Below are 13,701 nucleotides of genomic sequence, written 5' to 3' on the forward strand. Positions count from 1 at the left end.
AAAGGGGCTTGGACAGATTGATGGAGGAGAAGTTGATTTATGGCTCCCAATCTTGATCCTCCTTGATCTGAAATTGCAAATGCCTTAGCAGACCAGGTGCTTGGGAGCAACAGCAGCAGAAGGCCATTGCGTTCACATCCTGCACGTGAGCTCCCAAAGGCACCTGGTGGGCCACTGCAAGTAGCAGAGAGCTGGACTAGATGGATTCTGGTCTGATCAAGCAGGCTCTTTCTTATGTTCTTATGTAGCATCCATCCCCCCCGAGCATTCCCTCGCCTGCCGGATGAAGGCCATTCTGACATTCCGCCTCCTCAAAAACCCTTCTCACAGGTGGGGGTGCTCCGGATAGGCACAATGGAACGCTTACACCAGGCAGGGCTCCTGAACATGATCGGCCTCCACCCACTTATTCTGATTGACTGGAAAATGAGTCCAAGCAAGAAGATACAGTAGATGTCTGTGATAAAGTCGGGAGTCCAGGATCTCTTTCACTTCATGATGTAATTCTTCCTCCACCTACACCAGCAGCAGGGCATCCATGTATGGGTGCCACTGGTGTAAAGATGCTTTTCTTTCTTCCCAGCTCTCCTGACCTTGGCAGCATTCCTCGAGCTGGGCCGTGTGCCCGGCGAGGCCAGTTAACCTTGCTACTCTTATCTTCTGTGTGTGAAGCTAGTTTGAGTCTTTCATGGGAACCTGTCTGAAGTTTCGAAGGAGGGGAGAGAAACAGACTCGTAAAAGCAGTCTGCTTGTTTTGTGAAAGCCAGATTCAGCATTCCGCGTGTTGTGTATCATGGAAGCTTAAGAATAAAGATCCTTCAATGGTTACTCTATTCTGGTCCTTTCTGATTCTCTACATTATGCTGAATTGCTAACAACTTTAATCAACGTTGTGAACCCCTGGTGTCATCCAACATGCAGAGGTTGAAATTTCAGGAATACGAGGAGGGAACGGTAACCCCCAAAGAGGGCTCCGTGCCCCCTCTCTCAGTTTCTACTGAACATGAGGAACCTGAGGAGACTATCTCTCTGGTAACCCTCTCCAAGCCTCGGCTCAGCCGTAGTATGGCCTTCCTGCACCTCGAAGAACAGGTGACGGAGGCGGCTGTTCGGATGGCTAGACGCATCGTATCGCTCTATCCGTCTAGAGGTCCTGGCCAGGAGTTCGGCGATCCAGGCGGAGGAGGGTGTCGATGGGATCGGGCCCCTCAGGACCAGCATGTCACCACGCCGACAACATATGGATTACAAAACCAGTCATGAAAAACGCTTCCTGAGGAGATTGGACTGTCTTACCATTCACGGAGATAAATTCAAGAATCCTTGGAGAAGTTTCTGGAACGCTTATATGGAGGATCCGCCACCAAGTTTAACACTGGCAGAGTACCGGCGCTACCTCGAGGGAGCCACGACTCCCCAGAGATTTAGAGACGCCAAGATTCCATCGCTTCTACCGCCCGTGGCAAGTGTTTCGACAGGTACTTGATGCATCGCGGGCTCCCGTGATCCAACTTACTCTTCTCGATGACAGCCAGATCCGAGAACTGACTGAGGAAGAAGAAGAACTCCTTGAGCTGCCACCGCTCTACCAGCCAGCGCCCCTGAACTATCCCTTCTGCCCAACGGGCAGCAACAGTGGGAGGCTCCAGATGGAAAGTCTGAAAAGAACCCAACGTGATTGGGAGTTGGAGCTGCTGAAGAACTGGAAAAGGAACGAGAAGCCTTCCAGGAGGAGTGCGACTCAACAACGCCGCTTTTGTTCCAGGCAGAAATGGATATGCGAGCGAGAGACGCCACCGTCGGCAGCAATCTACAAGATCTCACTGTCCAAGATAAAGTAATGGAACAATCCAGGATTGACCTCTCCAACACCAGCGGGAGTGCGGAAAAGCAGCAGACTCAGAGCTGGCAGCTGTGGCGGCACAACCGGGCCGAAAAGCATGATGCGCATTCAACGGGAACGAAGATGCCTTGGAACTTAGAAGAATTGCCATGAAGCGCCAGGAGCAAGAGCTTCTTGAACGGGAGCAAGCTCTCAGAGTGTAACGCGAAGCTGACAGGGCCACACTTATCCAGCCCCCAGCCAGCATTCACAGTACCAGCAGTTCCCAGCCCTAGGGATCGCATTCCGGCTGCTCAACCGCCACCAAGGGGAATTCCGCAAGTGCCGCCAGCGTCTCCTGCACAGATCCCGAGGCAAGCTCCCCAGCAACTCATACTCGCGATTCAAGTTTCCCTCTGCCCGCTTTGAGAGGGCAGTGCAGGCTCCAGCCAGAGGTTACTCTTCACCGCTTATTCCAGCCTCGCTTCGACGGGGACGACGCCGAAACTACCCCTATTTTATTCTGCAACTCGATGCTCAGATGCTGGAATTTGATGACATGTATAGATCCGGGTTGAGAAAGTACGAGATATCGGATCCGCCCTAGATGGTGAAGCTGCGCAGTGGTTCAAGCAGAGCTGTATGAACTTCTGGAGCGGATCAAACCCGCCATGTAGCTGAGTTGCTTCAGGGCCTCCGGCTTCGCTTTCCAAGACTCCGATGCTGGTGCAAAATAAAGCTATTCACACCATCAAAACCATCAGACAGGGTAAACTCGGCCCCTTGCTGAATTTGCCCGCGGAATTTCGAGAGGCAGCCAGTGAACTGCCCGATTGGCCAGAGCGCATGAAATGCGAATACTTCTTTGGAGCTGCTAACGACCATATTCGGTGAGAAAGCGGTGTTGTATCGTGAACCTCGAACGATCGCAGACTGCATTACAGTCGGAACGTTGATATTCACCCGCCTCACCCGTGCCAAGCAACCGAAAAACAACCCATAGCAAAACCACCAGCTAAACAGCCAGCTCTCAGCGGTTAAGTTAAGAAGTTCAAGGCATCGACCATGCCGGTAGACAACCTCGGAGATACCGACGCCGCTTGGGTCTGTGTCTATATTGCGGAGGTCCAGGTCACCTGGCTGCCAACTGCCCAAAGAAGCAAAAAACTCCTACTCCGGCTCCTCGCACCCAAACCGCAAAAACTTCACGCAAGTCAGGACCAAAAACCCAGCAGGGTGCTGCAAAAACGGTGCTTGAAAACGAGGAAGAGGATGATTGGACTGATCCAGATGTGGGGGTGAGCCTGTCGTCAGCCCCGACGGATGGAGATCCTGAGCCTGATGCGGTGAGTGACGGTGGTGCCCCCATTACTTTAATGACTTCTCTTGCCAATCCCACAAAAAACATGCGTATTTTGGCAAGAGCCTTGATTGACTCGGGCTGCTCTCATTGCTTAATGCGGCCTCAAGTGGCAGAGCAACTCGGTCTGGATCGCATAGCATTGGTCAAGCCCATTACCTTCACCCAAATGGATGGCAGTCCATTAGGGACTGAGGGACCCGCTCGTTTTAGAACCCAGCCAGTGCTTTTACGATGTGCAGAACATTGGGAGAGACGCGAGTTTTATTTTGGCACCTCAGATGCAACACTTCTATAGTGTTGGGGATGCCTTGGTTGTTATCCCATGAACTCACAATTTTTTGGAAGCAGCGCATTGTCCGGCTTACTGAACCCCCATGCTGGGGATCATTACGCATGAGGGTGAATCCACCAGAGGACCCCTCAGAGCATCCTGCCGCCTCTGAACCCCTCCTAAATGCGGTGCCTCCTGACTCTGAGTTGGCTGGAGTTCCCCAGGTTTATTGGGATCTTAAGCTAAAGTCTTTGAAGAACAAGAGTGTGACCAACTGCGCCCCCATAGAGACACTGATTGCAAGATTCTCCTGGTGCCGGGGGCGTAACCACCCAAAGGCAGGATTTATAGAATGAGTCCGGTAGAGGAACGAGAGCTACGGGCCTTTTTGGATAAAAATCTGAAACGTGGATTCATTCGGCGGGCCACCAAACACACCCACGCTTACTGTTCTCTTCGTTAAGAAAAAGGATGGCACGCTATGACAGTAATCGATTATAGAGGTCTCAATGCAGTTTCAATGTCTAATAAATACCTATTGCCCTCTGGATTAATGATTTGCTCGGACAGTTTCCTCGGTCAGGGACGTATTTTTACCAAGGTTAGATTCACGGGAAGCATGTTATCGAAAGTATGCATCGCCGAAGGCTATGAAACATTTGACAGCTTTATCATACGAAATTTGGTCAATATGAATATCTCGTAATGCCCTTCGGCTTATCCGGATCTCCCGGAGCTTTCATGTCTCTTATAAACGAAGTGTTACAAGACTTTTTATATAAAGGGGTGGTGGTGTATTTAGACGATGTTCTAATATACTCGCAGTAAATCAGGAAGAGTACCTAACATTTGGTCCGTGCCGCTGCATGCTCCTCGATCATTCCCTCTATGCAAAGTTGTCCAAATGTTGCTTCCACCAATCATCCAGTAGATTATTTGGGGTATAGAATATCACTTGAGTGGCTCTGGAAATGGACCCGGCAAAAGTGGCCGCCGTGGTAGATTGGTCCGCTTCCCCAACGAATCTCGTGAAGGAACTTCAGTCATTTTTAGGGTTCGCTAACTTTTATCGTGGATTCTTATTCCCCACCGCCAAGCTTGCCCCACTTCTGACTTATCTATTACGCATCAAAGGCAAAGAGCTCTTCGGTCGCGAAACCAGGCACTCCCCTTCAGTGGTCCTCTGCTTGTCAGGAATCGCTTTCACCTGCTTAAGACTGCGTTCACCACTGAGCCCGTGTTGAACCACCCTGATCCTAATATACCATTCGTGCAGTACCTAGATGCCTCGGACAAAGCTTTAGGAGCCTTCTCTTGCAGAAAAAAAATAAAGATGACAAAACTTGTGCCGTAGCTTACTTATCCAAGAAATTCTCGGGCCCTGAACTCTAATTGACCTGTGGGAGACAAAGAACGGGTTGCCATTAAGGAAGCACTCACTACTTGGCGCCACTCGGGTTGGAGGGATCCAAAGCCCCCTTCCAGGTTTTACCTTCTCACAAAAACTTGGCATGCCCTTTCCCCACACCCCCCCTTGAAAATGTCAGCCAAACAATTACTAAAAGGTGGGCATTTTTTTCTCCAGGTTTAATTTCACAGTCTAATTTTTTTCCGGGAAAAAATAATAAACTGGCTGACGCTTCGTCCCCGCTTCGCCCAAGGGGACGGGATTCTTCACTACAAACCATCCCTCGCACCGTACTTTCCTCTGTTCAGCTTTGGCTTGGCAGTTACTCGAATTTCAATTCGCGAACCAGCCAACCCCTTCCCCTCTCCTCCGACATTCCGGACGCCAAGCTTCCCCTTTCCTTCATCAGCTGATGGATAGCGGGACGGGAGGACGCTCCCATGGCGGAATCCGACCCTCTTTTACGTTTGGAAGGGGGTGTATGGAGGAGGGGCGATTGTTGGTACGTCCCGCTGTCTTTACGTAAGTCAATCCTCCTAGCTGGCCACAATGCCAAGTCAGCGGGACATTTCGGCTTTTTGAAAACTTTGCACCTGCTTCGTCGTCAGTTCTGGTGGCGCTCCATGCGCAAGGATGTTGAATCCTATATTAAAGGGTGCCCAGTTTGCGCAGAAGCCAAATCTACCCCGGGAAAACCCCACGGGTTGTTGCACCTTATCCCAGCAGCTGCCCGACCCTGGCAAGTCATATCCATGGATTTTATTACGGATCTCCCGGCGAACATGGGAACACGGTATTGTGGGTGGTGGTGGACCTTTTTTTCCAAGCAAGTTTATTTTATACCGCAGGTCCCACTATCCCTTCAGCTCCTAAACTGGCCAAATTGTTCATACAACATGTCTACTGTTTGCATTCCTCTCCTGATAAGGTGATTTAGGACCAGCAGACCACAATTCATTTCAAATTTTGGAAGGCATTTTTGGGGTTGTTGGGGACCACTTAAACTGTCGCCGCCCCCTACCGACGCAAGTAAAGCGCACGGTCAGTCGGAACGGACCAACAGAACATTTGGAGCAGGTACCCCGTTTGTTACACCAACTATCATCAAGGATAATTGGTGTGACTTGCCTACCGCTTGCAGAATATGCTTACAATAATGCTGTTCATAGCAGCACCTCCAAAACCCCATTTGAAGTGGTGTCGGGGACGTTTCTTTCCCTCCGTTGCCTCAAGGTTCTCATCTCAGGCGTTGCAGCCCCCTGAATTTGGATCAATGGATCCGATCCTTGGCAGAGGGATGGAAGTTGATCTCAACTTCTTTCTCCAGCAAGCCCAGGAGTCCCAGAAAACCCAGGCCAATAAGCATGGCTTCTGAGTTCCCGTTGCTAAGAGTTGGGTCAGTGGGTCCTATTTGTCCTAAAAAAAACCTCAGTGGGATGTGCACAAATATTCCAAGCTTGGCAAGAAATTCATAGGGCCCCTTTCAGGATTTAAAGTGATCAATGATGTGACTGCTCGTCGTTGGAACTTCCTAACTCCCTAAGTAATATTCATCCTGTCTTTTCATTCCAGCTTACTCCAAAGCCGGGCTCCAGATTCCGGATGCCTGGCACGTAACCCTCCGGAGACACCCCCGCCAGTGATTATTGACGGGCAACAAGCATTATGAAATTGACGCTTCGTTCTGGACTCCCGTTTCTTACGCATAACGCTTACAATATTTGGGTTTCTTGGGTGGGCTATCCTTCCGGGCATAATCAATGGGTGTATTCCAGAAGATATCAATGCGCTCCCATTACACTTCTTGCTTTTCATAAGTCTTTTCCCCACAAGCCTGGAGGGGGTGGGGGGGAGACATCTTAAGGGAGGCGGAATGTAAAGATGCTTTTCTTTCTTCCCAGCTCTCCTGACCTTGGCAGCATTCCTCGAGCTGGGCCGTGTGCCCGGCGAGGCCAGTTAACCTTGCTACTCTTATCTTCTGTGTGTGAAGCTAGTTTGAGTCTTTCATGGGAACCTGTCTGGGGTTTCGAAGGAGGGGAGGGAAACAGACTCGTAAAAGCAGTCTGCTTGTTTTGTGAAAGCCAGATTCAGCATTCCGCATGTTGTGTATCATGGAAGCTTAAGAATAAAGATCCTTCAATGGTTACTCTATTCTGGTCCTTTCTGATTCTCTACAACTGGTCCGTAGGTGGTGCTTTCTTGAGGAGGCTGCAATGAAACATAGGGTGTACACCCCTCAGATTTTTAGGCAGTTTCAGTTTCATAATCATGGTGTTAATTACCTGAATTACAGGGAATGAACCCAAATATTTTTGCCCCAACTTTTTATAGGCCTGTACCCCCCTCAAATTCTTGGTAGACAAATAAACCCAGTCCCCCACAGCCAAAGAAAGGGGGCAACACTTCTTGTTGGCCTGCAATTTGTAATCCTGCTTCACCTTAACCAAGGCTTTCTGCATGAGATCCCAAGCATCCTGGATAGACTGCACCCAGTCCTGGAGCTCTACCGGCTGCATAATGGCCTCAGAGAGGAAAGGGAATGGCTTGGCAAGCTGCCTCAAAGGTCATCTTGCCAGTACTGCTGTACACTGTGTTATTATATGAATATTCAGCAAAGGGTAGCAAATCAACCCACTCATCCTGGTGGTAATCTATGTAGCAACATAAATACTGCTCTAACGTCTGATTGGCTCTCTCCACCTGGCCATAGGTTGCCGAGTGATAAACCGAAGACAACGCCTGTTCTGTGCCAAGTAGTTTCAGGAACTGGCACCAGAACCTTGACACAGACTGGCTGCCCCTATCTGAGATAATCTTGTCAGGGGTGGAATGCAACCGGTAAATGTGCTGCATGAACAACTGAGCCAGGCGGTTGGCGGAAGGCAGGGATGAATATGGAATGAAGTGGGCCTGTTTAGAGAAAAGGTCCACTACCACCCAGATAACTGTTTTGCCCTGGCTTGTAGATAAATCCGTGATAAAGTCCATGGAGATGACGCGCCAAGGCTCCCCAGGGGCTGGCAATGGCTGGAGATGCCCCTGGGGCTTCCCCTGGGGCACAGATTGGGCATCCTTTCACATAACGATCTCAACATCCCCCAGGAGTGTGCATCACCAAAACTGCCTTGCCCTGGATGTAAGGATCACAAACCAAAAATGATCCTCTGACTTGGCATCATGGCACAGCTGTAGCACCACCAGATGAGCTGAGGGTGGTGCATACAGCTTATCCCCCTTCCACCAGACTCCCTCCCACAGCACCAGGAGGTCGCTGCTCTCCTCCGGAGGCACTGGTAGTGCCCCTGCTTCCTTCAGTGCCTCCTCCAAACCAGGCGGGTTGGGGGGTGGGGCAACCGCAGCTGCCCCAGGTGGGTTGGGGGGTGGGGCAACCTAGGCGCGGGACCGACTATATGTGGAGACCGCCAGGTCCAGCTGGGTGGGGGAGAAAACTGTGTGGAGGGGGGCCTGGGGCGCTGCCCTCAGGAAAGGGATGAGAGACAGGCCATCACCGAGCACATTAGTTTTTCCTAGGAAAAAATGCAACGTAAAGTCAAAGCACACAAAAAATCAACCCACCGCAGCTGCTCGGCGGACAGCTTCCCCAGCATCTTCAAGGCTGCCAGGTTCTTGTGATCAGTCCAGACCTTGAAGGGAAATTTTGCCCCCTCCAACCAGTGCTACCAAGTACCAAGAGCCAGCTTAATGACTCCAGTTTCATTGTCCCCTACAGTTCAATTCAGTTCAGCCCCCGAAAATGTACGAGAGGTAAGCACAGGGGTGTAGCTTCCCATTCAGTCCTTTCTGCAAAAGGGCTGCACCCATGGCTTTGTTCAAGGCATCCACATGAACCACAAAGGGGCTGGAGGGATCCTTGTGCCTCAGGATGGGCTCAGAAGTGAAAAGCCTGTTTCAGGGCAGCAAAAACATTGTCACAGTCAGCAGACCGAGGCCTCCGAGTCACTTGAGTACACCTCAGAGGTGGCCTGGGCGGAGGCAACTGGGGCAGTGACGGTCCGTGGGTGCGTCGCTGTTTTCGGTGCTGGCGGTGGGTTCTGTGCGTGGTTCCGGTTATCGGCACCTCCAGGAGCAGCTTGAGGACAACGCTCTGGGCACGATGCGGCGAAGTGGCCCCCCTCCACAAAGCAGGCAGAGGCCCATACGGCGGCGATGAGCACGGTTGGTTTCGGGGGTTGTCGTCCGGGGAACTCTCTTGTTGATGGGTTGGGTAGCCGAGCGGTTTGGCGGATGCTGGGCACGGTTCCAACGGTGCTCCAATTGTTCCACCTGCCAGATCCTAAGTTCGGCTTCTCCCGTTCTCTGGATCCATTCTAGCAATGTCTCCGGATCTCCGTTTATCAGGCTCCATTGGAGAACCTTCAGGTGGAGTGCGTCTTTGAAGAGTTGCACTAGGACCATCTCCGGCTAGCCCCGCAGGCGGCTGGCAAGTCTATGGAACTCCACAGCAAAGTCGCTGACAGAGCAGGTTCCTTGTCGCAGTCATTGGAGCGAGGCTCGGGCCTTTTATTCGGTTAGTGGGTCCTCAAAGCGTAGGCGTAGAGCTAGGAGGAATTGCTCTAAGTTGTAGAGTTCTGCGGCATTTGCCTCCACGAGGCCAACCAACCAGTTCACCGCTTCCCCTCTCAACTGGGTCCCAAGTTCAAAAACTCGGTTGTGGCCAGCCCCATGGACCTCCATGTACGAGCCTGCCTGTATTAGAAAGAAGGCTAGCTCGTCCGGATCTGCGCTGAAGGTCACCCGGAAGCTTCTGTGGGGTCGTCGGTTGGTGCTTGAGTCGGCTGGGTAGTGGGGCATTTGGTTAGTTACTTGCCAAGCAAGGGGGCTGGAGGCCACGGTCAGGTCATCGGTGGCGTAGTCCGCCATCGGGTCTGGTGGCGGGAAACGACAACGGCGGGAAACGATCCGGCGGGAAACGACAACGACCTGGCGTGAGGAGCGCCGATGCCCAGGTCACACCAGCAGGTGCAATGACCCGAGTGAGTGCCCTTGCCACTAAGCCTGTAGTGGTATCTGTCACCCTATCGGTCCCAGGGTCCCTCTCCACTACACAATCCGACGCCCTTATAGACTCTGGATGTTCACGTTCCCTGATCCACCCCGACCTGGTGGAGGTGCTAGGCATAAAATTGGTCGAGCTAAAGAATCCCATTCGCTTTCAGCAGCTGGATGGGTACCTACTGGGGGGGACGTTGGCCACACACAAGTCAGAGCCGGTGGCCGTTTCATTTGCGGGACTCACTGAACGCCACCAGTTCGTGGTAGCCAAACTGGGCAGCTTTGCCCTCATCCTGGGCATGCCTTGGCTGGTCCACCATGACCCGATCATCAAATGGTCGGAGCACCAGGTGCTTCTGCCCGGCAACGCGACCCAGAAAGTACAGCAAAACGACCCACCGGTGACGGGCTCCGCATCGGCAGTGCACGACTCTCCTCCTCCCATCCCACCCCCCTACCGGGATCTGGCCAGGGCATTCGACGAGGGGGAGTGCGACAAGCTCCCGCCCCACCGGAGTACTGATTGCTCCATAGAACTAATCCCGGGGGCGCAGCTACCCAAGGGGAGGATTTACCAGATGAGCCCCCGCAAGCTCGACACCTTCCGGGAGTTCCTGGATAAGAACTTGGCTAGGGACTTCATCCGGCCGACCACCTCGCACATGGGTGCCCCAGTCCTGTTCCAGAAGAAGAAAGACGGGACCTTGCGCTTGCGCACGAACTACCGGGGCCTTAACGCGGTCTTGAGGACTAATAAATACCCCCTCCTGCTAGTCAAAGATCTCCTCGGCCATCTATCAAAGGGGCGTATCTTCACGAAACTGGACTTGCGGGAGGCATACTTCCACATCCCCATCGCAGAGGGACACAAACACCTTAACACTTTCAATACGCCCCTGGGACAATTTGAATATCTTGTAATGCCCTTCGGGTTAAGTGGGGCCCCCGGAGTGTTTATGAATGTAATTAATGAGGCCCTCCATGACCTCTTGTTCAAGGAGGTCATCATATACTTGGATGACATCCTCATTTACTCTGACACCATGGCATCGCACACTGCGTTGGTGAGCACGGTGCTCCGCCGCCTCATCGACCACGAGCTCTACGTAAAGTTCTCGAAATGCGAGTTCCACAAGGAACGGGTGGACTTCCTGGGTTATCGCATCTTGGGGAGGGGGTGGAAATGGACCCCGGCAAAGTGCAAACGGTCATTGACTGGCTGGCTCCCCACACCCGCAGACACCTGCAGTCCTTCCTCGGGTTCGCCAATTTCTACCGGGATTTTATCCCAGACTTTGCTGGCTTCACGCTCCCCCTCACCGACCTCCTACGCAAAAAGGGAACTGGACTGGGTGGGGGGAGGCTGGGGGCTCCCATTGCATGGTCCCCCGACTGCCAAACAGCGTTTCAAACGCTGAAAACTGCCTTCACGTCGGAGCTGGTCCTAAACAATTCATCGTGCACGTCGACGCCTCAGATGTGGCTATGGGGGCTGCCCTGCTTCAGAAGGGGGGGGGAATGGGAAACTCCATGCCTGCGCTTTCCTGTCATGCAAGTTCTCCGGGTCCGAATTAAATTGGACAGTTGGGTACAAAGAGATGAGCGCGTTTCGCCACGCCTTGGCGACCTGGCGGCACTGGCTAGAGGGGGACCTCCTCCCATTCGAGGTATGGACGGATCACAAGAACCTGGCTTTCCTGAAATCCCCCAGTCAACTCTCCACCAAACAACTGCAGTGGGCTGACTTCTTTGCCAGATTTAATTTCACCCTGAACTTTTTCCCAGGAAAGAGCAACCCATTGGCTGACACTCTCTCCTGCTTCCCGGACTCCTCCCCTGCGGAGGAGCGACCCGTCGGGACGGTGTTCTCCCCCTCTCAACTTGGCCTTCAGGCGGTCACCAGATCTCGCACCAAGCCATGCGGCTCTAGTCCGGGCGTTGCGCCAACCCTCCCTCTGGCCCTTGAGGCGGATCTCCACACACTCTCGCTGTCCATCCTCGATGCGGATCGGGAGGCTGGCGCTCTCACCAAAAAGGGAGGCCTTTGGTGGAGGGGGGGCAAGGTTTCCGGGACGTGGGAGGACCCTCGCCGGGTTGCCACGATGCCAAGTCGGCAGGGCACTGGGGCTTCATCAAGACGCTCCACCTAGCAAGACGACAATTCTGGTGACCCTCCCCCCGCAAGGATGTAGCCGATTACGCAGGGTGCCTGACCTGCGCGGCCGCAAAAAACGTAATGGGGAGACAACGTGGGTTCTTGCAACCGCTCCCCAGCCCCGACGCTCCATGGCAACACGTCTCCATGGATTTTATCACAGACCTGCCGGCCAGCAGGGGGAAAATGGCTGTTTGGGTAGTAGTGGACCTCTTCTCCAAACAGGCCCATTTTATTCCCTGTAAGGGACCCCCGTCAGCCCCAACACTGGCACGCATGTTCCTCACCCACATCTACCGCCTACATGCCCCCCCGCAAGATCATATCCGACCGCGGGCTGCAGTTCATCTCCTGTTTCTGACGGGAGTTCATGAAACTGCTGGGGGTAGAACTGGGACTCTCGTCGGCATACCACGCGGCAACCGATGGCCAAACCGAGCGTGTGAACGGGATTCTGGAGCAGTTTCTCCGCTGCTACGTAAACAGGCATAACAACGACTGGGCGCCCCTCCTCCCCTTCGCGGAATATGCCTACAACAATGCGGTGCACTCCAGCACAGGACAAAGCCCTTTCAAAATCATTTACGGACAGGACAATGCACCTTTTCCCCTGGAGGGGGAACCCGCGAACAGGCCACCAGACCTGCTGGAATGGATCATCTCCCTACATGACGTGTGGTCCGCGGCAGCGGAGTCTCTAACCAAGGCGAAGGCGGACTACAAGCACTTCGCAGACCGCAAACGCCGCCCCGTGGGGTATTTTTTTCATGTCAATGCTGTGTTTAACCCCAGATAGTCCGTACACAGCCTCACTGATCCGTCCTTTTTTACAAAAAGCACTGGGGCTGCTGTAAGGTTGTGATTTAGTTGACAGGTTGGTTTGGCCTTGGAGGAGATTCCTCAGCTGCGTTGGGTTGACTGCCCAGTATTATTCTTATCACATACTAACCTTGCTTTCCGTCTGTGTGAAACTGCTTCTGTCTTGTGGGAATGAGTAATTGTTTAAGTCCAGTTCTGGGCAGGAAAGAGAGACCTGTATAAGCGGTCGCCCGGCAGAGGGGAGGTTAGATTCTGCATGTCCTGTAGTATGATCAGGAAAGCCAGCTATTAAATTAACTATTAAAGTTACTTTTGGTCTGGACCTTGCTGATTCCTTACATTATGCAGAATCTCACCATTTTTCCGGAGTAACATTGGACTGTCACTATACGTTACCCGTCCTTGCTGAACTCTGATGTCTTTTCGCATGCAGAAGTTGGAATTTAAGGGACTGATGAATTCGGAGTATGAGGATGCACCAGTAGCCCCCAAAGAGGGTTCCATCTCCTCTCTCCCTACGTCTGCTCCCCTACTAGAGCCCGCGGACTCCGTTTCCTTGGTTGCTTTTTCCAGGCCTTGGCTCAGCTGAAGCATGGCTTTTCTCCAGTTGCAGGAGCAAGTGGATGAAGCCACCCTGATGGCTCGGCGCACGGTGTCCACCGAATGTCTCGAGGTGCGCCGAGGGCTCAGCGATCCCGGAGGTGCGGTGTTGATGGATCGGGCTCCACCTGAGAGACACATCACTACTCGCCAACGTGTGGATTACAAACCAGTTATGCGAATGGTTACCGAGGAGATTGGGCTTTCGATTATTCATGGCGATACTGGAGAGTCGATAGAGAGATTCCTG

General features: G+C 52.7%; 1 protein-coding gene across 2 annotated transcripts in view; it reads right to left on the bottom strand.

Annotated features, from left to right (window-relative positions):
- The window catches only part of NACC2 (NACC family member 2), a 53,900-nt gene that overhangs the window by 6,940 nt on the left and 33,259 nt on the right, over positions 1-13,701 (bottom strand). The window contains exon 1 of one of the 2 annotated variants that reach the window (XM_048512277.1): positions 12,092-12,102. The exons of the other annotated variant lie outside the window; for it this stretch is intronic. The gene's annotated coding sequence lies outside the window, so the exon portion shown is untranslated. Of the gene's footprint in view, positions 1-12,091; positions 12,103-13,701 lie in introns of those variants that run through there. 2 annotated transcript variants of the gene reach the window in all.

Source organism: Sphaerodactylus townsendi, linkage group LG12, assembly GCF_021028975.2.
Source record: "Sphaerodactylus townsendi isolate TG3544 linkage group LG12, MPM_Stown_v2.3, whole genome shotgun sequence".
NCBI classification, from domain to species: Eukaryota; Metazoa; Chordata; class Lepidosauria; order Squamata; family Sphaerodactylidae; genus Sphaerodactylus; species Sphaerodactylus townsendi.